The 25,633-nt window shown below is 37.2% G+C and overlaps 1 pseudogene; it reads right to left on the reverse strand.

Annotated features, from left to right (window-relative positions):
* Nucleotides 1-7,394: 7,394 nt before the first annotated feature.
* The window catches only part of LOC137241616 (coatomer subunit gamma-like), a 275,103-nt pseudogene continuing 256,864 nt past the window's right edge, over nucleotides 7,395-25,633 (reverse strand).

Below are 25,633 nucleotides of genomic sequence, written 5' to 3' on the forward strand. Positions count from 1 at the left end.
AATATGGGCAATCCCCGATTATTAAAAATCATACAAACAGACAAAATTGGTTAATTCGTTGTAGTTCTATAAATAGAACGAAAACAGCAACAAAACCAAAGTTTCTTTGAAAACCGCCGTACCAAGCATAGCTTTAACACATAATTGCATACGAAGTATGCAATGTGTAAAAGATTAAAATATGCAAAAAAGAAGGCAATTGGGAAAGACTTCACAACAGGCATGACGTAGCTGAATGCGTTTACAACCATTTCAACTATCGTAGGGGTGCGAGTTCGACTCCCACTCCCGGGAGAAAAGGCTTTGAAGAGATTTACAAGGTATAATCGAAACAGCTGTCGCCTTGTCCGTCCTGATGTCACGTTGTTTAAATTTTTCCCAAATTATTAAATAAATTATAAAAATTAAAAAATTGCTTCAAATAAATGTTTTCATACATTTAAAAAAGCAATATGGGCAATCCCCGATTATTAAAAATCATAAAAACCATTTTCTTTTAAAATCTAAAAGTATACATTGTACACCAAGTTTCTCTGAAACCGCCTTACAAACTTGCATAACTTCAACACATAATTACATACGAAGTATGTGATATGTAAAAGATTAATATATGCAAAAGAAGGCAATTGGGAAAAACGTTACAAAAACTAACGCATGACGTAACTGAATGCGTTTGTAACCATTTCAACTATCGTAGGAGTACGGGTTCGAATCCAACTCCCGGGAGAAAAGGCTTTGAAGAGATTGACAAGGTATAATCGAAACAGCTGTCGCCTTGTCCGTCCTGATGTCACGTTGTTTAAATTTTTCCCAAATTTTTAAATAAATTATAAAATTTAAAATTGCTATAAATAAATGTTTTCATACATTTAAAGCAATACGGGCAATCCCCGATTAACTCATACAAACAGACAACATTTGGTTAATTCGTTGTAGTTCTATAAATAGAACAAAAACAGCAACAATACCAAATTCTCTGAAACCGCCTTACAAATATGCATAATTTCAACTCATAATTACATAGGAAGTATGTGATGTGTAGAAGATTAATATACACAAAAGAAGGCAATTGAAAAAAACTATTATTACAATTAAGGCATGACATAGCTGAATGCATTTTTAACCATTTCAACTATCTTAGGAGTGCGGGTTCGAATCCCACTCCCGGGAGAAAAGTCTTTGAAGAGATTTACAAGTTATAATCGAAACAGCTGTCGCGTTGTCCGTCCTGATGTCATGTTGTTTAAATTTTCCCAAATTATTAAATAAATTATAAAATTAAAAATTGCTTGAAATATGTAAATGTTTTCATACATTTAAAGCAATACGGGCAATCCCCGATTAACTCATACAAACAGACAACATTTGGTTAATTCTGTGTAGTTCTATAAATGGAACAAAAACAGCAACAATACCAAGTTTCTCTGAAACCGCCTTACAAACATGCATAACTTCAACACATAATTACATACGAAGTATGTGATATGTAGAAGATTAATATATGCAAAAGAAGGCAATTTGGAAAAACTTTACAACAACTAAGGCATGACGTAGCTGAACGCGTTTGTAACCATTTCAGCTATCGTAGGAATGCGGTTTCGAATCCCACTGCAGAGATAAAAGGCTTTGAAGAGATTTACAAGGTATAATCGAAACAGCTGTCGCCTTGTCCGTCCTGATGTCACGTTGTTTAAATTTTTCCCAAATTATTAAATAAATTATAAAATTGCTTGAAATAAATGTTTTCATACATTTAAAGCAATACGGGCAATCCCCGATTAACTCATACAAACAGACAACATTTGGTTAATTCTGTGTAGTTCTATAAATAGAACAAAAACAGCAACAATACCAAGTTTCTCTGAAACCGCCTTACAAACTTGCATATTTTCAACACATAATTACATACGAAGTATGTGATGTGTGGAAGATTAATATATACAAAAGAAGGTAATTGGGAAAAAATTTACAACAACTAAGGCATGGCATAGCTGAATGCGTTTGTAACCATTCCAACTATCGTAGGAGTGCGGGTTCGAATCCCACTTCCGGGAGAAAAGTCTTTGAAGAGGTTTACAAGGTATAATCGAAACAGCTGTCGCCTTGTCCGTCCTGATGTCAAGTTGTTTAAATTTTCCGAAATTATTAAATAAATTATAAAATTAAAAACTTCTTGAAATAAATGTTTTCATACATTTAAGAAAGCAATGCGGGCAATCCCCGTTAACTCTTACAAACAAATTTTATTTCCAATATTTATTTATAATTATACATACATATTTATTATAAACATTATTTGAATAAATTTCTATAAATGAGATTTAGTCATTTTTTCCAAACAAGGATTATTATATATGAGGCCCCTTGATGCAAAACCAGATATTTCAAGTTTTTAAATTAGTATTTAACTTGCGAATAGGCATCGCCTAAAAAACATTCAAATAAAAGACGGACAAAAATCAGATTTTATAAACCTTTATTGAAAATTCATAGAAAATTTTAAAAATTTCAGCTTTTTTGTGCTTTTCTAAATCTCACTTATGATGGATAAACTGGTTTTGCATCTAGGAGACTCATATGTACATGAAATAGCAACTTAAACTGTTAATATAAAAAAGAAGTAAGTACTTTAATATTAACATAAAAAACATATTAATTACTTTGAGCTATATTGCTGCAGCAGCTAAATTTATATTATTTGAATCAATTTAAGTCTAGATTGTAATTATATACTTATTTGGTTTTGTTGATTTTCCGACAGGGTGGATAAATGATGTATATTGAAATGGTTTTCTGTCATCCCTTTTTAAATTTGGTTTCGAACAAACCTGTTTCGACGTTGTGCCATCATCAGTGTCGATTTTCGTTCTGATCTGTTGTTTTCCTTTGGTTTGTATTTATAGTTCATAGGTACATGAGCAGGTATTGTCAAAATTGATGCTTGTGTATTTTTAGTTATGTGAATGCGCTGTGAGTTCATACAGAACCGAGGGTGGTTTTTACTGATAGATTTGTGTGGCTGACTGAGGCAGGAAAAAATCCATAATTTTAGTCGTTTGACCTTCTTTGTGGGTCTGTGTTTTGGTGCGTTAATTGTTTTGTGTTTATTTGTTGTTGTATGTTTGTCTGTTGTACCTGTGTGATTACTTTGTTTCTTGTAAACAAGTTTTAAAGGCTCGAATATTGTGTCAGAAATTGTGTATATCTCTTCGTTTATTATTCTACCGTCGAATGTTTTCTGTTTGTAGATTTCCATGTTTTCGAGTACGTTGAGACGTCGGCCTTTTGCTTGTATGTGAAGAACCCTAACTGTTTCATTGATGTTCGCTGGGGAACATTCATTCTCGACCATGTCATTCGCGAAGTTTCACTCTGGTGTAATGTTTGGATTTCGTACTTTTTTTTGTTGTAATCTCTAATATGTTCTCTTCTTGGTTCTCCATTTGTCTTTCTGATCTTATCTACTAGTGCTTCCTTATATCCGTTGTTTGCAGCGATGTTATATATGACCTCAAGTTCTCTCTTATATGCCTCTTGTGTAAGAGGTGTTCTTTCAAGTATATATACCAAATGCCTTAATGCTGCATTTTTATGCTGTTGGGGGTGATTTGAGGTATTATGTATTATTGTGTCGGTGGCCGTTGGCTTTCTATATACGTCATAGTTAAATCTTTTGGCTTCTTTATCAATATTTATCGTGAGGTCTAGATAGTTGATTCCTCCGTGTTTTCCGGTTTCCATTGTAAATTTTATATTTCCGTGCTGCTTGTTGAGGTACTCCAGTACAAGCTCTTCGTTATTAGTAGTTAAAACGCATATTATGTCATCCACGTATCTAGCATAAAATGACACGCCTAATTTGGACTTCAGCTCCTGTATGTACTTTTCTTCCAGATTTTGCATGAACAGAATGGCTGATGTGGGGCTTCCCATTCGAAGACGGTTTGTTTGTCTATATATTTTATTGTTGAATTGAAAATAGTTTTGACGTAAAGCGCTTTTTAGCGTATTTGTGATTTGCATACTTTTCACTTTGTTTTTTGTATTATGAACTATTGTTGAGCTAACTATGTCCAAAGTCTCCGATAGTGGTGTTGATGGGTATAAATCTTTTATGTCAAAAGACACACATTTGCTGTTATTTGTTAGCTCTACGGTCTCAAGTTTCTCTATTAGTTCTGTTGTGTTAGCTATTGCATATTCCTTCCTTAGCTCCAGAGTATCTTTCAATATCGTTTTAAAATACTTGGACAGTTTGTAACATGGTGCCGATTTAAAATTAATGGTGGCCCTCATTGGTGTGTCCGGCTTGTGGATTTTTGGTAGCGCAATCAGTTGAGGAGCCGAAGCGTTCATTTGGACCAATCTATGTCTCATGTTAGAATCTACTATATTTGTTGCATTTTTTATAGCAACTTTGATTTGTTTTTGGTATTTACCTGTGGCAGCCCCTCTTATTCTACGACGTTTCATTTCCTCTATGAGTTCTTCGGTTTTGGCTATATATTCATCTTCTTCGATTAGCACAGTGGTGCCTTCTTTGTCCGCTTTCGTTGTGCCAATATTGTTTTTCTTAGTTTATACCGTATATTCTTTATTGTTTTCTCCTCTGCATTACCTTTTTGTCCTTCCTGTGCTTTCACCTCCTTTTTTTATTCTTTCCCTGCACATGTGTCTTGTGTGCTCCTGTTCTCCTGTGGTATCAATGATATTGCGATCTCCGCATCTACAATCGCCTGCTCCGTTTTTCTTACTGTATTTTGGTCCATGATATTGTGCTTCAGGCCCTTTTCGAAGTTGTGCGTCTTCCTTGATAATGACCACTGTTGTGAGGTTAACGAACTTGTCATGAAACTAGTGAGTTTTCTGGTTTTGGTTACACTCTCGTCGTCCTGCCAGCTTGTCCAATTTCCGGTTCAGGGACCTGTATTTTTGTTGTAGTTCCTGATCGACTTCTGTCTTTATGCGGTCGAAACATTCCATTAATGCAGTCGTAGGTAGTTGTTCTGCCAATCTTAAATGGATAGATAATTCGGCATTTATCTCATCCGTCTTGGAGTATAAGCTTTCCAGCTCATATTTTAAAAAATTTCTTTCCGCATTTCTAACTATTTTCCTGCTAGATTTGTTATTTACCTTTATTATTATTTTAGCGAATTGTTGTTGAACCAAATGCTCGCCTTTGCTTTATATATTTTCAGTAGGCGTCGCTTGTAAATTGTTAGTAGTACGTTCGCGTTCAAGTTAAAAGCCTGACAAGCACCCTACAAGAATACTGACTATCATATGACTATCATCTGATTATCAGCAATGTCAACCTAACGATCAGCGCCTCATACAAACTTTCTATCACAAACTTAAGGGGACTTGTGCAAATGTGATGTAAACAACTGTGTACGTGTGAGTTTTTGTCTCCTTCTTATACGCCAACATGGCCTATTGCTTAAGTATATAGCCGCACTGCTCACTCTCATTCCTATTCCTGGATCAGTGCTGACACTCTAACTATCAAAAAGTGTCATAAATGATAGTTTACTGTAGATATCAGGTTTGACTGTTATAAAAAAATAAATGTAAGGCGCGATAACCTCCGAAGAGATCTAAGGCCGAGCTTCTCTTCCAATTTGCGTCGTGCTCCTCTTGATTTTCCCTACAAATTGGCTGGACGGGACCTACATAATTTTATGCCGACTCCGAACGGTATCTGCAAGGCAGATGAGTTTTCATTGAGAGCTTTTCATGGCAGAAATACACCCGGAGCGCTTGCCAAACACTGCCGAGGGGCGACCCCGCTTAGAAAAATTTTCTTCTAATTGAAAAACCTTATTTCTAAAATGTTTGATGTTGCTTTGCCCGTGGTTTGAACCCAGGGCATCCGGTGTGGTAGGCGGAGCACGCTACCATCACACCACGGTGGCCGCCTTTGGTTTTTGGTTCGGTTTGACTGTTATACTATCATAAATAACCATTGTTAAATTCCGCCAAAAATTTTAATTACTTTATTTCATAACGTTTTTAATTTTGTACGTGATAAAAGCATACGTGTTTATTATTTGTTTAAAATAAATAGTTTTATAAGAATTCGAGTTCAGAATGTTTAAATTCAGAAAATAACAAAACAACAGAAGAGCGCTTCCCTCATGCGGAAACACATTTAAAAATGAATCACCACTAACCACTATTATTTTTCGCGTATAAATTTTTTGAGTGCGCCCCATACATTCCGACAGCTTTTGGTATTTTTTAATATTATTTTTGATTTTTTTCTTTTAGCATGGAGCTTTGAAATGCTCTCTTTTTCATTTTTTAAACTTATTTTTTATATGGTTTTCGTCGGTTGAAAATGGCGGAATTTAAAAAATAACAAAACAACCGTGATAATCATTTGATTGTCATATGACAGTCAGTAGTGACAACATGATTAATTCGGATAAACTGTTCTCGCATACATAAAATTCCGTTGAGAATTATGTATCTGTCTCACATGCATAATGGTATCTGCTGTATGTTCTTTTGTTCTGCACCAGGTGTCCGAAGCTTCCCCAGTTTGAGTCCTTTTTCATGATTATAAGCTGTCGTCGGTAATATGCGGACATGCGTGAGCGAACAAAGGAACATACATAAATTTGAGTATCAATGTTTACGTCATCGCAGGATCAGCATTGTCAATTACAAGTGTGAGTGTATTAGTAAAACTCTCAGCATTTCTTGTAGGGCAATAACTGACTTATTTTGTTTTGTTGATTTTCCGACAGAGTGGATAAATGATGTATATTGGAACGATTTTCCGTCATCCCTTGTCAAATTTGGTTTTGAGACAAACCGGTTTCGGCGTTGTGCCATCATCAGTGTCGATTTTCGTTCTGATCTGTTGTTGTCGTTTGTCTTGTATTTATAGTTCGTACGTACATGAACAGGTATTGTCAAAATTTATGCTTGTGTATATTCAGTTATGTGTATGTGCTGTGTGTTCATTCAGAACCGAGGGAGGTTTTTACTGATAGATTTGTGTGGCTGACTGAGGCAGGTAAAAATCCGTAATTTTAGTCGTTTGATCTTCTTTGTGGGTTTGTTATTTTGGTGCGTTAATTTTTTTGTGTTTATTTGTTGTTGTGTGTTTGTCTGTTGCACCTGTGTGACTACTTCGTTTCTTGTAAACAAGTTTTAAAGGCTCGAATATTGTGTCAGAAATTGTGTTTATCTGTTGTAACGAAAATCAACACTTATGAGGGCACAACGCCGAAAATGGTTTGTCTCAAAACCAAATTTGACAAGAGATGACGGATAATTGTTCCAATATACATCAACTATATACACTCTTTTTTTCAGATGAAGAATATTGAAGGGTGTTATGGAATCCAATTTGATGTGAATTAATGAAGCTATTTTCATGTTTAATATCGACCAGGTGAGCCAGCAATATCTGGTGGAAATTCGGCAATAACAAATCCGGTCTGCAAATCATTGCAGTTTTGCACATATGATAACAGCGCGCGTGGTAAATCCTTCTGGTATAGTCAGCTCAGCGCGCACATTTTCCAAAATTTGATGAGGCAAAGTATTTAGACGATCGAACTGAAAAAAATTTCTACATATGCAAAATTCTTATGCCGGATAGTTTTTTTGCAACTCACATGAAGTACGACACGATTAGCGAATATATGTTTAATGCATTGTACTGTATATTCAGTTTCGCTTTCAGTAAGCTGTATGGGCGCAGCGATACGATGTATGGGCCCCAAAACTTGTATACCCTGTAATTGCGATAAGCATGCATCGCTTTCTTCCTCTCGTGTGAATTTCGGTGCACGTACGTGGCGCTAACAAACAAAAATATTATCAATTGAAATGTGAAAAAAAGAAGCAAATGCACGTCTAATTCACTATTTGAAATCAACATTGCTTCATTTGCGACTTCCTCTTTGACAGTGTCTGGTACAACTGACAAATCGAATGGAGCGTTCAAATCACTATTCAAATATTCTGTCAATGCTTTCTCCATGTTTCACATTCAATAATATAGAGTTTATAAATTTTAGGTTTGTTAGATTCCATCATGTGTAGATAATATATAGCGCGATCGCACCGCTCATTATCGGGATCCATTTGACAACGACTCAACAGTACTAATATATTTGCGATCAGCGCAGGGCAAGCTGCATCAAACTCTGCGAGTGCTTGAGTGCTGTAACAGCTGCAGCGTGTACAATAGGGCTTTCCAGGATAACACGATTATAAATAAAACGTATATATTTTGATGGTGTATTAGCGAAAGGTCCAGCCCTTTGCCTTGCAACTGCAGAATACGTACGGCAAGCAAGATTTGATCACATTCTTCAATGATGCATTCCTCTCTATTATTGTAATAAATGTGTCAACAATCGAATTTTTATATTCCAAGCCACCTTCCTCGCGCAACATGCCGCTTAAGAAACTCACTAAAACTGTATGTTTACGTGGTCACTTAGCGCAGAGAGCACAAATAGCTTGGAAAACAACTTTATATTCATCTGAAATTTCAGCAACAAACGGTGAAATCTGTTTCATTAAACGCTCAACTGATGATTCGGCGCCTGTCTTTAATAAATTTGTAATAGCTAAGGTAGCAACTGAACGATTGGAATCAGTTATAAGTCCTTCCAAGTCCAAATCGCTTGTGGTTACAGCGGAAGGATAAGTCATTGCTACTTTGTTAAGTGTACGCACGGCTGCAAAACGCAAACTGGCTTTTGGCGAACTGCAAAATAATTGTAAAATCGAAAATGCAGACCAGAACACACGTGCATTTGTATTTTTCGAGTTGACAATTGCATGTGCGGCCTCATAGATGACCATTTCGTTTTTGTGACGGAAGCATGATTCGATAAATGTAAACATAGGGGAATTCAACATATCATCCTCAGATATACCTTCTTCTTCGATAAGCTTGCAAGCGAAACGAATCTGTAGAGCAACACGAATTAAAATTGGTCTTATTTTAGAATATACGTTTCTACTCACCAGCATGCAAACTGCATATGGACTCTTCATGGAACTACGTGCCAACTTGTTCACCAATTTAAATACAGCCAAACAAACTGATTTACGTATATGATAAAGCAGCCCAAGTGCATGATATTGTACCATAATATTATCACTATTTAAAGCTTCTTGTGCCTCGTTAGCCCAACGTTTTACTAAATCTCCAGCAGTATTTGCTAAATGTAAAGCTGACAAGTGCGGCACATGAAACTGGTGGATTCTTCCGTGCTTCATATAAAGTTCAACTACTTGTATTGATTATCTTTTATGCTGCATAGAGCGCGTATTGCAGATGGGCAATATAGATCTTCCTTGTCGGTCATATCTTTTGTAACTGAACTTGTTACAATTATGACATCTTCTGCTATGGAATTAAGCTCATTGGGCGACGTAAAACAATATCTTTCGATTCGAATAATTTTGTTATAGCGAAAAAAAGTCGGTGGCCTCACGGGCAACCGATTGTTCGCCCTGATTGATCAGACATAGAATTTTTGTGAGTATATGAATGCATTTGCGTGGATGGACTGGCGTATCAGTAAATGTACTCGTCTCCTGCCAAACATAAGTCTTCTCAAGGTCTTGATAGATGTTGGGTGCGCCTTTTGGAGAAATTATATAAAATATTATTTGTTAGTGCTCTTTGAGAATGTGAAAGATATAAAGTTAACTGAGTCAAAATTAGACAAATAGTATTGAATATGCAATTTATTTTGTTTATTTTAAGCCACGTTCATATTTTTTTTTATCGAAAACATGACTTCATGAGTCGATAAGCCGTGGTATTGCTGAAATTGGGGCTCGACCATTTTTCATACAGTTTCACTGTTTTAGTGCTTTTCCTCATCTTCATCATCTTTTTCACGTCGGAAACTACCCACTTTATTCTAGTTTGGTTGGAGTTTTTAGTTTCAATTAGACAACGGATCCATTACAAACAAATCCTACTATACCTATCCTGATATATGGCGATGACATGGATGCTACCAATATTAGAAAGTGCTCGTATTATAGAAAAATTTGCTTTTGGACCGTGGGGGTATAATGATGAAGTAAAGTCGTAAGATGTCACCTAACTTGGCTCTTCTTTCTGTTGTAAAGTAATTGAAAAATGTTTAGTTATTTTTTCAAATCCTTTCGAAAGTATTGCGACAGAAATTACCTTTGCGTAAAGTATTTTAATTAAAATTTTTTTTTCAATTAAAAACGATTTTTTTGTACTTGAGGCTCAACAAAAAGAAATTGCTTTTGGTATTTTTTTAATGAATTAAAATGTAACCAATTCCTTTGCTTTGGATATGGAATTGATTACTTTCCTTGAGTACTTGTAATGGGTTATTTAATTTAATTCCTAGGTAATCATTACTACCCATCTCTGTTCATAAGTTTTTTATCATCTAAAGGAAACAAATTTGATTATTCTTTTTGATCATTTTATGAAAACTTAAAATTTTACTGGCATAACTCTACCGACTGTTAGTCACCAAAGATCTTAGGGGTAACATTCGACTGCACTACTATCTTGAAGGCACATGTCTCTGAATTGAATCTGAAGTACAAGGCCGCAACAGAATCCTCAAGTCTCTTTGCCGGCAGTACTTGGGGAAAAGATTTCAGATTCGAATGCACTATTATTTTCAAGGCACATATCTCCGAAATTTTATCTAAAGTACAAGGCAGCAACGGAATCATCAAGTCTCTTTGCTTAGGGAAAAGACAAAGAAACGCTGCTAACAACTTACAAAACACACATTGGAAAGGGCTGCGGGCCTGCCAAAAACACTCATTTCATAAATGCCGCGGAATATCTTCTTATGACCCTGATTATGATCAGCATAGTGAGGCAAAAGGGTTCAACTTAAAAGATATACAAAAATATAACACCACAATTGGTAGAGCCACAGCAACAACCTCAGCAGCCGCCACCACAAACACAACCAGCAATTGAAAATCATATATATACATACCAATTTATCTTGAGCTTGTACTATACAATTGTAGTATATTGAATTCGAAGGCGGAAAAGAAAAATTGTATATCTGTCCGGAGACCGGAGGTATACAATGCATGCAATGTATTAAATCATTTTAATTATATAAAATTAGTCTGACATACCACATTTGTAAATACTATTTCAGTTTTGTTACTTTCAACACATTAACAACATATAGTTAGAAGTAGGGAACGTGATTAATGACTACATGTTTCTTTTATTTTCATTGTGGAATAAGTTCGTAAGAATAAGAAGTATGTAAAGTAAGTAAAGAAAAATATATATATATAAAAGTATGTCTTTATAAAGTACATGTGAAGCCCCATAGATAAAATGAGTAACAGAATGAACTTTGGTTTGTATATTACATTCTTAAAATAAAAATCTCCTGCTAAAAAAGGAGAAAAACCTAACTACATTTCCTCCCTATGGCAGGCACCTTGTCGCGGTGCGGGGGCTTATGCCGCTTCCGCGAAGCAGTGAACATACAAAAGGAGAAGCTCAGGCATCCTCCACCCGTATGGTTCGAACATCGTGGAGCGGTAACTAAGAACTGCTGTTTTTGCCTTAACGGCTAAAAGTGTGCGGCTGTTTTCCCATGTTAGGGACGGCACTTCTTGTCCGCCGGATGGGTCTGATTCCCCATGTTAGGGGCGGCACCTGGCACACATAGCCTTTACGGCACGTGTGCGTCTGTTAGGGGCAGCACACAACGACGTCAGTTTTCCCCAGGTTGGGGGCGGTCGAGTCCGAGTCTTTTGGAAGGAGTGGTAGACGTGAAAGAAACTCCAAGGGTGATGACGAGTTCAGTTCGTCGATTATGAGCGGCAAAGGAGGAAGTACAGTTACGGTGCAGGGGGTCGGATCCCCAGTACCGGCGGTAGATGGTGGGCGAGAAGGCCATCTGGTGTCGAGATACAGCGACTTCTCAGGCTGTGGAGCGGAACTCCAGGCTACACGGTCTACGAATGTTACTGGGAGAAAAAGAGCTCTGTGCCTGTCCGAGCACGCTCTGTGGAGCATGGAAAAAACAGGTTCTGATTCTGGTGCTGATGTAAGCCCTTGGTTGAGGAGTCTAACCTTTGTCAGCGCCACCGAGGATGAGCTATCATCACTGGTGAGCGGCGACGATGAAATAGACTTTGAGGCTGAGAGCATTCTGCTGAATGACGAAGCCCAGACGTCAGAAACTGCGGAGGATAAAGGTTCAGATTCGGAGAAGGCAGAAAGGGAGCAGAAAGCCCTGAAGGGCTACAAAAACTCTTCCTACTACCTTTGGAAGATGCAGAAGAAAGATCCTGCCACTCTCACTGTGAGAGAAATGGCTCTTATTAGGAAGCACAGGAAGGTAGTAACAAAGTGCAAGGCAACTAACGCTGCTAAAACTGACGGCTAGAAAGCGCCAGATGATCAGGGCAAGGACGCTAACCAAGCGTCCTCGTCCAGATCGATGGGCACACAAGGCCGAAAAAGAATCAGATCCGATGAGGGACCAGAGAAGGAGTCGAAAAAGCGTAGACCTCACGCTGCCTTCGACTGCGCCTCAGATCTACAAGTGGCCACCATCGACACAATCAACCCTGACGGGAAGATAACGCCGGAAAGTTGGTTGCTTGTAGAGGGCAAAATAATGGAAAGAATGTTCGAAGCTGACAGCGAGGAGATATCCGCCGACGGGGCGGGCTGGCAGAAGGGCGTCAAGGTCGTCGGCTGCTGCAACAAGAAACCTCTAGATTTCTTAAAAAAGACAGTCCGCGGGTTGGGCGCTCTTTGGCCGGGATCACAGTTGGAGGTGATGCCTCGCTCCAGTTTACCGCTTCGTCCGGTAGTCTCAGTGTGGATGCCACCCCCAGTAATGGCAACGGAGTCCATACTGAAGCTACTGGGCAAGCAGAATAAGGAGCTAAGGGCAGAGCTGTGGCAGGTGGTCTCTATGACTCCCTCGAAGACAAGGGCGCGTGGCGACCTGCTGATCGCAATTGATCAAACGTCGCTGTGTACTGTCGCCGTGTACAGGCCTTACTTTTTAAGCGTATGCGAAATAATTTAATAGACGAGTGCACGGCTAGAAAGTTCTACAAAGACTAAGTTTATTAACTTTAATAGACAGTTAAAGAGTAGTTGATTAATGTATGATTAGTACAAAGAGAGAAATTAGCGGTAGAATATAAAATATATGATACTTATGTTATAAAGGCGTTTACAGACTATAGCTATAAGTATGTTCATGTTAATCTAATTTATATGCGGTGGCACTGCAGCTGCAAGCAAGCCATAAAGAAGCACAATGCGGTCGTTAGGTTCGGACTGGGCTCCCTTAAAGTTTTTTGCCGGTTAAAGGGCCAGATTCTGCAAAGGGAGAAGCTCGCGGTGGTGCAGAATAATTTGTACCACTCAGCTTCCGCCTCGCTCGACCTAATGAAGTTCATTGCAGAAAACGGAGTGGACATAGCTCTAATCCAAGAACCCTGCCTGGTTAGGGACAGGGTTTGCGGATTAGAGCTGGACGGCTACCGTGCACATGCACCAAAATAGGGTAAAATTAGAGCATGTATTGTAGCTAATAAAAATATTAATATATTTATCTCTACACAGCACCGCAACGGAGATCTCGCCACTGTAGTGTGCGAACAAAAGAATGTGCGCATACTTCCCGTACGAGGGGGACACGCCACCACCGAAACCTGTCCGAAAACTTGTGGAGTTCGCGGAAACGCATGGGATGTCATAGGCTGCGATGCCAACGGAAATCATGAGCTATGGGGCAATAGCGACACAAATGTAAGAGGTGAGTCCATCTTTGACTACTTACTTACTACTAACCTAATTGTATGCAACAAAGGCAACCAGCCAACGTTTAGGAATGGAATTAGAGAGGAAGTCATAGTTAACTCCCTGGCCACTGACCCTCACACTGTAGGAATCGATGACTTGAGAGTCGCAGACACATGCTCCTTCTCGGACCACAGTAGGATACTCTTCAACATCGATCTTGAAGTCTTCTGTTGTGATTTGTGGCACTTTACAACAAATCACCTAGAATGATTGCGCATTCATGAATTCAAAATTGCTTCGTTCTACGCATTTATGTCATAGTTGACTCTTGAGCGAATAAAAACAAAGCGAGAAAAAAGAGCTAAAAAAAGAGTCAATTCATACGTCATAAAAAACAGCTGATCTAATGTTTACATGCGCAATGCGCCATCTTCTTGATTGATTTGTGACACTTAGATCATGATTAAAGGTGAGACCACCGTTATCAGTACTACGCAACACTGCACCTCACTGCAAAATCACAAATCACAAACATAATATTGCGCATTCATGAGTTCAAAATTGCTTCGTTCTGCGCATCTACACTTGACTGCTTGAGCGAATGAAGGAAAGAGAGAAAAAACAAGAGCTAAAGGAAAATGACGTTAAAATTGCCCATAAAAAACAGTTGATCTGTTGTTTACATGCGCAATGCGCAATCTTGTGTGTGTGATTTGTGCTGCAAAATATTCTTTGCATGTATGCTTATGAGGCAAACCACTTCTAGCGTCAGCAGAACTGCGCGACCCGGCACAGCGATTCGAATTGATTAACTAGCAAAAAAGCCGCATAGGGAAGTGTCGCGCAGATGTGAATTACTTGGCTGCATTATCCCGCGCAAGGAGCTAATGAAGACATCCTCAATCATTTTAAATCTTAAGAAGTAGCGCAACTAACAGCTGATCGCTGAAAATTCACATATCCACACGCACAGTGCTTGACTCAGTTTCAAAAAAAAAAAACTTTCTTGATGCATCAATTTGGCCGTCTGTTTTCAAATTGAGGCCGTTTCGTTTTTTTCAAAAGGCTGTGTCCCTGCAGAAGAATGTGTGAGTGTTAACTCAGGTACTAATAATGAGTAAGCTATTCCATGTTTGAATAGTAGTGCTCGCTCTACAAAGAAATCTTTGACTACTTATTTTCAAAATATGTCGGGAATGACGACTAAAGCTTCAACTGTTTATGCCGCTACTTCTAAAAGTGGTTATGATATAAGTGTTCTCGTGGATACGTGGTTAACCGAAGATTTGTATGATAATGAGATTTTTAATAAGAATCGGTACAATGTGTTTCGCAAAGATCGAAATAGTTTAAGCACTGGTCTCTCTCCAGGAGGAGGAGTCTTAATAGCTGTTAAGAAAGAAATACATTCGTCTCAGGTTCCTCTTAATATAGCTGATACTGCTATAGACCAACTAAAAATTTCAATAAAAGGCAAAACCGGTATTCTTCACGTTAGTGTATCTTATATCCCGCCAAATAGTCCGGAGAAGCTTTATGAAGCTCATGTTAATAATATTATGTATGTTTCGAGGGACGATTTGAATTCGTAGTTATGTGTATTAGGTGATTTTAATTTAAACAGAATCATTTGGAGTTATCTTCCAGGTGAAAATGTTCTTATACCAACCAATGTAAATTATGCTAATGAAATGTATTTAGTTGATAGTTTTTACAGTTTACAATTAATTCAAATTAATAACTTTGTAAACTCACTCGATAAAATACTAGATCTAATTTTTGTTAGCAATGATCTAAATTGTAATTTACTTTGCTCTTGCTTCCCGTTATCGAATACTGACAAGCTTCATATACCATTAATATTAGAGCTTGAGTTTTATGAGTATGCAAATGTTGCACTTAATAATGAGATTGGTTTCAATTATAGTCGGTGTGATTTTGGATTGATAAATAATTTAATTTCCAATGTTGACTGGCAACTTCTTTTTCATCACCGCAGTTTTGTGGACTGTTTTAATTTATTTAAAAGTAATATCTCGGAAATAGTAGAAAATAATATTCCTCGTCTTCCAGCAAGGTTTTATAAGTTACCGTGGTATACAAAGGACCTAAAAAACTTAAAAACCAACGTAATAAATATTTTAAGCTTTTTAAGGAATCGAATTCCCTTCAACACAAGCAATAATACTTAAAGTACGTTAAGGAGTTCAATTTCCTTGATAAATTCGTATACAATCAGTATATTAATAACTTCGAGAATAACATCAAATCCAATCCAAAGTCGTTTTGGAATTTTATTCGTTCTAAGCGGTCATCTTCAGCTATTCCGCGGTCTGTGTCTTCCCAAGGTATAAATTTAACATCATCTTATGACTCGGCAAATTTGTTCGCAGAGTTTTTCAAAGCGAATTTCGACTTTAGTGACGCCCCGAGTGACAATAGTGGTATGCTAAATAACATATCGTCTTGTCTTAACTTCCCAACATTAGTTCTTGACATAGATGATATTATTATAAGTATTAAGACTATCAAGAGCTCAAAGCAGTGCGACTATCAACAATTTTCATCTTTTTTTCTAAAGAAATGTATGGTTTCGGTTGCGGAACCCTTGTTGTACATTTTTAATTTGTCCCTAAAATCAGGCATTTTTTTGGATGATTAGAAATTTACTTATATTGAACCAGTTCACAAGAATGGTAATAAGAGTGATGTTTCAAATTATCTACCAATTTCTAAATTGGCCGCCGAAACTGTTTGAGAAAGTGGTTATGGGAAAGTTAATGTCGTTAGTTCAGCGGCATATCCCCCCAAATCAGCGTGGATTTGTTCCAGGACGTTCAACAATTTCTAATCTCTCAGTATTTTCCAATTACTGCATTTCAGCGTTCACCGATGGTTGCCAAGTCGACTGCACCTCACTGCTGTGTTTTTTTCAAAATGCTATAACTTTTTCAAAAATTGACCGTTTGGGATAATTTTTTTTTTAATATTTTTTTAAATGTACTTTTCGGAAAAATACAAAAAAAATTTAAGTTTTTTTTCAATTAAATAAAAAAAAAAATTCTCGACCCACTCCGGGATTAGTGGGGATGATTGCAGAATTGATTGAAGTTTTTTATGAGAAAAAAGAGCCAAATTTGAAAAATCTCGAAAAACTGAAAAATTACAAAAAAAAAAACTTTAAGAATTTCTTTGAATTTTTTCCGAAAAGTACATTTAAAAACAAATTAAAAAAAAAAAATAAGATCCCAAACGGTAAATTTTTGAAAAAGTCATAGCATTTGGAAAACAAAAACGGTGTTTTTTTTTTTTTAAATTCATAACTTTTTTTGAGTTGGATGAAAAAATTTGAAAACGTCTTTCGTAAGCTAGAAAAAGAAGAAAAACTTTCAGCCAATTCTAAAGGGGTCGGGTTCAAAATTGGTCGAAATGGGATGGAATACCCCATATGTATTTGATGTGGAAGCTTGTATTTGAGAACACGGTTGCCACTTCCGTCCTTTGAACCAAAAATGGGCCTTCCAACCACTTTTTGTCCGCTGGTCTCTTTTCTCAATTTTAGTCCTCTCTCGGCACGGTTTGGGTATTTTTATTTTTTTTCACTGAAAACAAAATTTAAAATACTGCTAATAAAATTTGCCGCAAATTTATTAACCCACATATAATTTTCAATTTACTTCAATGGAATTCTTACCACGAAAATTGCTCTATCAATAAAACGTAGCAGAACAAGGACATTTCTCATGGGAGATAATTTAGGCGAGGCATTAAAAAGAGAAGTTTTGAATGTTTGAGCAAACATATTGTGATTAATTTTTGGTGAAACAACGGACTAATCAGAAAAAATACTTGTTTTAGTGGTTAGGTATTTCGATCGGTTGTTAAACACTTTTCGTGATATATTTTTGTGACTAATTGAGCAAAAAAAATTTATCTCAAATACACGTGTGTCTTAAAGAAATTTGACAATGAACTGAAAACTATGAAAAAGAATGAAACTAGAAACAATACCTTTCAAATTTTTTACAAAAAAAATTCTATGCAAAAATTTTTAAATCGTTTCTCTTCGTTTGGAACGTCGATATTTAAGACTTTCTCATTCTGTTCAAAACAGTTCAGTGAGTTCAAGGAATTCCAGGACTATTGTGGTGTAAAAGCTCTTAAGATACTTATCTTGTTTTGTAAATTTTCCGACAGGGTAAATTAATTATGTATGTTAGCACGACGCACGCCAAATAGTAAAGCAAGAAGACACTTGTTGCACAAGCTGGTAAACAAAATTCCATAACGCAACATAACACCACGAAAATAACTAAGAATGCAGCAAGCGGTGAGAAATGCATCGTCAACATTTCAACCAAGTCATAACATCACGAAAATAAGCAGAAATGCAGCAAGCGGTGGGAAGCGCATCGTCAGCGAATTCACAAAGCGGCAACAGCAGCGCAGTCGGTAGAGCGGCGACAAAATAAGTTAGTTGTAAGAAAATAATATTTGTAAAAGTTAGTTCTAATTCTGACATTGAGTAATAAAGGAGCCATAGCTCCCAATAAAAACATTTTTTTCAACTAAATAACCTTTAGTAATTTAACTGGCGCCCGAGCAGGGACCAGCGCGAGTGTCGGAAAGTAGTAGTGCCTGAAAATCAAAAAGTAAGGCCACGCGAGTGACGTATATATAAAAAAAAAAAACGTTAAAAGTGCCTGAAAAATAACAAGTAAGGCCACGCGTCTACAGCGGCACCGGGAAGTGGAATAAGCAGTACGACCGAGGTACCCAAGTACCAGGAGGGAAAAGGACGAACACCGAAGCGGCGAAAACCCCACATCCAGCGTTGGACATGATACTAGCGTAAGATTAAATAGTAATAAGTAAATAATTGAAAACAAAAATAATAATAACAATTGAAGAACAAAGAGAAAAAGAAATTATTATGAAAAGTAGATCTAATTGTGCTTTGTGAAAGAAAAGAAAAATTAAAAGAGAAATTAGCATACAAATCCATAAAATCAAAGATAAAAATTTACACAGAAACCATTGCGAGAAAGTAAATTGAGTTGCGCTTGTGAGACAAAAAAGAAAAGGGAATTATTGTGAAAAGTAAATTTAATTGCTTTTTGTGAAAGAAAAATTAACTAGAAATTAGGAAACAAATCCATAAAATCTAAAGAAAATATTATACAGAAATCATTGTGAAAAGTAAACAGAGTTGTGCCTTGTGAAATAAAAGAAGAACTAAAAGAAATTAGCAATCAAATATAAAAAAAAAAACAAATCTTTAGGAAAATGCCAGGATCCGCGGAGGAACTCGTTGATCAATTGAACCAACTTAGGTTGGAATACGGAAATACCCGTCAGGGAAATCTTTCCGTCTCTAATACGACGGAATTAGAATCAGCAGCTATAGAAGCGTTAGATAGAATGAATAGGACTTCCCCTAATGATTTGCCACCAGACCATAGTGTTACATTAAATGCGCAAAATATAAACGATCTATATAGGGTACCAGATATGGTAAAATGCCTGAGAGAATTCTCAGGACGACCAGGAGAATTTAGCTCCTGGAGAAAAAGTGTCGACAGAATATTAAAAGCATATGAATCTTTGAAAGACACACCTAAATATTTCGCCATACTACATACAATCAGACATAAAATTGTCGGCGATGCCAACACGGCTCTCGAATCCTATAGTACTCCACTAGATTGGATGCATATTAGAAAGTGCCTCATGATGCACTATTCCGACAAGAGAGATATTGGTACTTTAGAATACCAAATGACCACACTGGCCCAGCGCCACGATGATATCTCTACCTTCTATCAGAAGGTCTATCAACATCTTTCACTAATCCTTGACAAAATTTCCTGTCTCGACTTGGGCGAAGAGTCCATCAGAGCCATGACAAACTCCTACAGAGAGAAAGCTCTGGATACGTTTATTCGCGGGCTTAATGGAGACCTACCCCGTCTCCTCAGTATCCGTGAACCAACCACCCTGCCACAGGCATTGCACCTGTGTCAAAAACTTGATAACATGTCCTTCCGAATGAACCACGCGAACACTGTGAATAGATCAATTATCAATGGACCGCCACGACTACCACGAAATACCACAAATTATAACAATAACAGACCCTTCTATCCCGAGCTGACTTATTCCTTAGCACCAAAACCTAGTTTTGCACCAAGGTTGCAACAGTTTAATCGACAACCAAATAGGTACCCAAATAATCCATTCATTCCACAGACAAATCGTCCTAGCAACTACAATTACCCCGGATATGACCAAGGACTCCGCACGGGATACTACGGCCAAACCAATTATCCCCAGCATAACCCAAATTTCCGTTCGAACCCAACAGGATACAACAATCAAAATAATTACTCCAATAATAACAGAAATAATCTACCACCAAAACCACCAGTACCAATGGATGTAGACCAGTCCATACATTCCAGGCAGGTCAACTATCAAAACCGGCCGCAGAATAACCAAAACAACTTCGCGCAGAAGCGTCCCCTTTCTACCCAACATCCTCACGCACCAAATAAAATGCAAAGAACTTTTTACGCCAATACGGACTACACTAAACCGGATGAATACTACGATCAGGTAGATCCCCACCAAATCTACGAGATAATCCCGTCCTAACTAATTATGGAAATGAAAATCAACCAGACCACATACCAAAAAGTAACCTTAATTTAATCACAAACAATAATCCGGCCCTGAACGGGCAGGATTGCACCGAACTAGATACTATTCATTTTTTAGACTAACTCCATCTTCACTCCCCTATTACGAGTTCATTGCTAGGAGCGGAGATGTACTAGACTTTCTAATAGATACCGGCTCGAATAAAAATTACATACAATCCTCGAGGATAAGAAATCCAATTCCTAATGAGCATACTTTTAAAGTTAACTCTGTCGCAGGAGACATAGAGATCACTCACCACACGTACGTGGATATTTTCGGACACGGCGTAGGCAAAATTAAATTTTTCATTTTACCAACATTAAACTCCTTTCACGGAATAATAGGTAACGACACGCTCAAACAACTGCAAGCAACAATCCACACTGATAAAAATATGATGACAATTTTCGAAAATATAGTTATCCCTCTAAAACAAAGGGTGTCACAAGAAGTGAATAATGTAGGAATAAAAATACCACATCTTTCTGCCGAAATTCAATCAAAAATTAATGGCATAATTGGGAAATGTCCCAATCTGTTCTCGGATCCCGACGAAAAACTAACATATACTACTTTAGTAAAGGGCGAAATCCGCACTACCAGTATATTCCAAGCCTTATCCTTATCCAATGGCGCTTAAAGAGGAAATAGAAAGGCAAATAGAGGACACACTAGATAACGGGATAATTAGGAGATCAAAATCCCTCTATAACTCACCAGTCTGGATAGTCGACAAAAAGTTGGACGCCTCTGGTAAAAAGAAATACCGGATGGTGATCGACTATCGAAAGCTCAATTCAATTACAATCCCCGATAAGTACCCTATACCAGAAATAAATGAGGTTCTTGCAAACCTCGGAAATAATTCACTATTTACCGTTGTTGATCTTAAAAGCGGATTTCATCAGATTCCACTTCGTGAGTCCGATATCGAGAAAACGGTATTTTCCGTAAACAACGGAAAGTACGAATTTCTCCGATTGCCATTTGGGCTTAAGAATGCCCCTTCCACATTTCAACGGGCACTGGATGATATCCTCCGGCAACATATCGGTGTAAGATGTTACGTCTACATCGATGATGTAATAATATTTGGGAAAAACGAAGAGGAACACTTAAAAAATATTGAATTAGTGTTCAGAACCCTAGAGAGTCCAAACATGAAAATACAGCTAGACAAGTGCGAGTTTGCCAAACAGGAAGTAGAATTCCTGGGGTACGTTGTTACCCCGGAAGGAATAAAAACAAACCCAAAAAAGGTAGAAGCCATAGTTAATATGCCTCCTCCTAAAAATCTTAAGGAACTTCGTTCGTTCCTTGGCATGGCAGGCTATTATAGAAGATTTATTCAGGACTTTGCCAAGATCGCCAAGCCACTTACGGCCATTTTGCGAGGCGAATTTGGAAATATTTCCAAAAACGCATCAAGGAAGCAATTCATTACCCTAGATCAGGAAGCATTAAATGCATTCGACAAAATAAAAAACACCCTTACTTCACCGGACATCGTTCTGTCCCATCCGAATTTTGAAAAGGACTTCGAACTGACCACGGACGCATCCGACTTCGCAATAGGCGCCGTACTATCACAAAATAAAAAACCCGTAATATACATATCCAGAACCCTCAATAAAACTGAAGAATCTTATGCAACCAATGAGAAGGAGATGCTGGCCATTATATGGTCCTTAAGCTCCTTAAGGAACTACTTGTACGGGTCAAGAAAAGTAAATATATTTACCGACCACCAACCGCTTACATACGCTTTAAGTACAAGGAATACGAATAGCAAAATGAAACGATGGAAAGCAATCCTGGAGGAATATAATTACGAACTGAAGTATAAACCAGCGTACTCCAACTTGGTCGCAGACGCCTTATCAAGGATACCTCCCCAAATAAATTCCCTCACTCCCACAATCCACAGTGACGAGAGCTCAAGCCATAACCTCATACCATGTACAGAGGCCCCAATAAACGTTTTTAAAAATCAAATATTTTTCAAGCAAGACGAAACATCATATCAATTTAAAATAATATTTCCAACAATCCATCGTCACATAATTACAGAACCCCAATATGACAATCAAATTCTCACTACGCACCTAAAACGATACCTTAACCCCTCCGTCATCAACGGAATCAACACAGATGAAAGGATAATGGGCATGATCCAAAACATCTATCCACTACATTTTAGTAACTATAAGATACGCTATACCCAAAAATTAGTTGACGACATCACCAACGAACAGGACCAGGAAAACACCATTTTAGACATCCATAAACGCGCACACAGAAATGCAGTTGAAAACAAAGTACAGATTCTGGAAAAAAGCTATTTCCCAGGAATGCTCAGCAAAATAAAAAGAATTGTAACTAATTGCACAACTTGCAAAGAAAACAAATACGAACGCCATCCCAACCAACCCAAAATTGGCGAGACGCCATTACCCACATATCCCGGACACACGGTCCACATAGACATTTTTTTAACAGAAGGTAAAGTAATTATGACTGCCCTGGACAAATTTACGAAATACGCACAAACAAGGAAGCTTTCAAGCAGGGCAATAGTAGACGTTAGAGGTCCTTTAAGAGACTTGATTTTCTATTTCGGAGTGCCAAAACTGATTGTAATCGACAACGAACCTTCATTGAATTCTAGTTCAATTAAATTTATGATGACGGACGAGTTGGGAATAGAAGTTTTTACAACACCACCATACAAAAGCCAGGCAAACGGGCAAGTAGAAAGGTTCCATTCTACTCTGGTGGAAATAATGCGTTGCCTCAAAGAGAATGGAGGACACAGGAACTTTGACGAGCTCCTAGAAAGAGCTGTGTCGGAATACAATCATACTATCCATTCTGTGACTAAAAAGAGGCCAGTAGATTTATATTTCGGTAGAAACGTTACGTTTACTCCAGAAGATATAGAAAGAAGTAGGCAAAGTAACTTAGAGAAACTGGCACTTAAACAGAGAAAGGACATAGAATACCACAACAGAAAGAAACATAACGTAAAATCATATTTACCAGGTCAAATCATTTACGTCAAGAAAAACAGGAGGTTAGGGACTAAATTAAGTAAGCCATATACTAAGGAAATAGTTAAGGAGGATCGAAATAGTACAGTAATTACCGAAAAAGGACAAATAGTACACAAAAGTAGGATACGCAACTAATTAAACGATGTGTAAAACTTCTTCTTTGCAGATTTTTCATACCGCTCTGCTTAGCAGAGGTACAAATACTCGACTACTCTAACTCCCAACTTGTAACAATAGAAAAAGGAACAGCCAAACTACAGACCGGAACATTTAGAATAATACACGAAATCGACATTGACAAATACAACGAAATCCTGGAGCATATAGAACTGAAAACACAAGCAGAAGAACTCTATAAAAATCCCAATTATCCCTTCTTACCCCTTCTCATATCACAAATTAAGGCTCATCTAAATAATCTAAAAATAGAAGGAAGATCGAAAAGGTCACTAAATTTCATAGGTAGTGCGTGGAAATGGATCGCAGGAAATCCAGACCACGAGGATCATGAAATAGTTTTGAATAAATTAAATAACGTCCTTGAAAATAATAACAATCAGGTTATTATTAACAAACTAACAATAAAAAAGATAAATGAAATTACAAATATTACAAACAATATTACCAAGGAATTGCAAAATGACAAAAGCAGGGAAATAGAAACATTTTTGAAATTGAAATACAAATTAGAAATTTTAAAGGAAGAAATCATAAATATAGCATATGCAATTCATTGGGCTAAAGCCAATATAGTAAACTCATATATTATGTCAAGTGAAGAAGTAGACATTGCCAAACAGATTTTCGAAAAAGATAATATTCCGTTTATAAATTTGGATGAAGCTTTAGAATTCTCACAAATTAAAATAGCAACAAATGGCAAAATTATCATTTATATCATAAGTCTACCCACGGTAGAAGAACAAACTTGTAAAACAATAGACATTAGAGCAATAAAGAAAAACAATAAGATTAATAAAATAAATTTCGAATCAATACTTACCTGTGAAAGAAACCTTTATGGCATACAAAAAGAATGTAAACAATACAACTCAATTCAAATATGTTCAAAAAATAATTTATTAGATTTAAGTAGGGACTATTGTATAAGTAATCTCCTAAACAGCCGCTTGCCGAACTGCACAGTGACCAACAGTCAACACATACCGGAAGTTGAAGCACTCTCACCAGACATCCTATTTTTGAACGACTTTAAAGGAGAAATCGTAATAAACGAAGAAACTACATCCCTTAACGGCACATTTATAATACACTACAACAACGCTACAATTATAATCAACGGGAAAAAATTTTCCAATACAGAAAAGCGCACAAGCAAGCCCCTACCCGCTATACTTCAGCCATTTTCAGAATAAAATAGAACCGAAGAAATATTGTACCTACAAATGCTAAAGCAGATAAACATAAATAACACCAAACTAATAGAATACACAAAATCTGCAAATCATTTCAACTATGCTACTAATATCAGTATCGCACTGGTAGCTATAATCATTATTATATCCATTACAAGGTCAAGATTACCCCCCAAAAAGGTCAACCAGCAGCAGCCCATCGAACTAACAGAGGCTGCAATAGAGGGGCTAAATCAAATATTTCCAAAACCCAGCACCTCAAACGCGGACGTTTGAATTTCAGGGGGGGAGCTGTTAGCACGACGCACGCCAAATAGTAAAGCAAGAAGACACTTGTTGCACAAGCTGGTAAACAAAATTCCATAACGAAACATAACACCACGAAAATAACTAAGAATGCAGCAAGCGGTGAGAAATGCATCGTCAACATTTCAACCAAGTCATAACATCACGAAAATAAGCAGAAATGCAGCAAGCGGTGGGAAGCGCATCGTCAGCGAATTCACAAAGCGGCAACAGCAGCGCAGTCGGTAGAGCGGCGACAAAATAAGTTAGTTGTAAGAAAATAATATTTGTAAAAGTTAGTTCTAATTCTGACATTGAGTAATAAAGGAGCCATAGCTCCCAATAAAAACATTTTTTTTCAACTAAATAACCTTTAGTAATTTAACTTGTATATTGGAACGATTTTCCGTTATCCCTGTCAAATTTGG

The sequence above is a fragment of the Eurosta solidaginis genome, chromosome 2 (assembly GCF_040869045.1).
Source record: "Eurosta solidaginis isolate ZX-2024a chromosome 2, ASM4086904v1, whole genome shotgun sequence".
In the NCBI taxonomy this organism is placed as follows: Eukaryota; Metazoa; Arthropoda; class Insecta; order Diptera; family Tephritidae; genus Eurosta; species Eurosta solidaginis.